This window comes from Myotis davidii, unplaced genomic scaffold, assembly GCF_000327345.1.
Source record: "Myotis davidii unplaced genomic scaffold, ASM32734v1 scaffold1017, whole genome shotgun sequence".
Classification (NCBI taxonomy): domain Eukaryota; kingdom Metazoa; phylum Chordata; class Mammalia; order Chiroptera; family Vespertilionidae; genus Myotis; species Myotis davidii.
Window position 1 is genome coordinate 1,146,451 of NW_006288361.1, and position 1,022 is coordinate 1,147,472.

A 1,022-nucleotide genomic window follows, 5' to 3' on the forward strand; every position below is an offset into this window, starting at 1 on the left:
AGCATATGTAGCTGCTTTATTTATATTCCTGGTATTTTTTGCTTATAACTTTTATAATATTTCTCCAAGATTATTTTTAGTTCTATGTTCTAGGACATGGGTGTGGTCTTTGAACTAGAAATAATTGTAATAAATTAATTATGTAAATTAAATCAAATCAACAAAAATACTTGATATGTACAAGGATCTTATTGATAAGTAACTAATAATAACAGAATTATATAAAACCTTTCTCCTAGCTTACTATTCAAAATTTAAAATATTTTCATTTCGATTTATGTTCTAAGGAGATATAAATACAAATAGATGGAAAATAATATCTCTCAGATTTGCATGTTTACATATTTTACCTCATCCATTTAGTCTGTAGCACAAATGAAAACTTGCAGCTGGTGTCTAGATAAATGATCAACACTTATGTTTATATAGTAGCTAACTGTAAGGAATACTACAGGTATTCATGAAATGTGTGTGTCGTAAGAGAACTGTTCAGTTTAGCACTGGAAATACAATACAATTGGAATGAACTATTCTTCCATGAAAGTCTCTGGAACTGTATTGCAAAGCAAAATTTTGGATGTACTTTCTGGAATTATGGTAAAAATATTTATGGAAAGCATCATAAATGGATGACCATCTACAACTGTTTCACTGTAAAGCTTTCACTGAGGCACAACATTAGAAACATCCTAATACCGATGTCCATTGGAATAAAGGTCTCCATTCTGGTTGTGGCAATAGGAATACTCATCTTAGGAGTGTTAGGAAATGGATTCATCGGATTGCTAAACTGCATCGAATGGTTCAGGACTAGGAAAGTTTCCTCAGCTGATTTCATCCTCACCAGCTTGGCTCTGGCCAGAATCATTCAACTTTTAGTAATACTGTTGGATTCATTTATGAGACTGACATGCTGCCTGCTGTGCTAAGAGGGTCCCTACTGTTGGATTCATTTTTAATGGGGCTAGCTCCACATCTGTATGCTACTGGCAATTCTTGGATTCATTTATGAGACTGACATG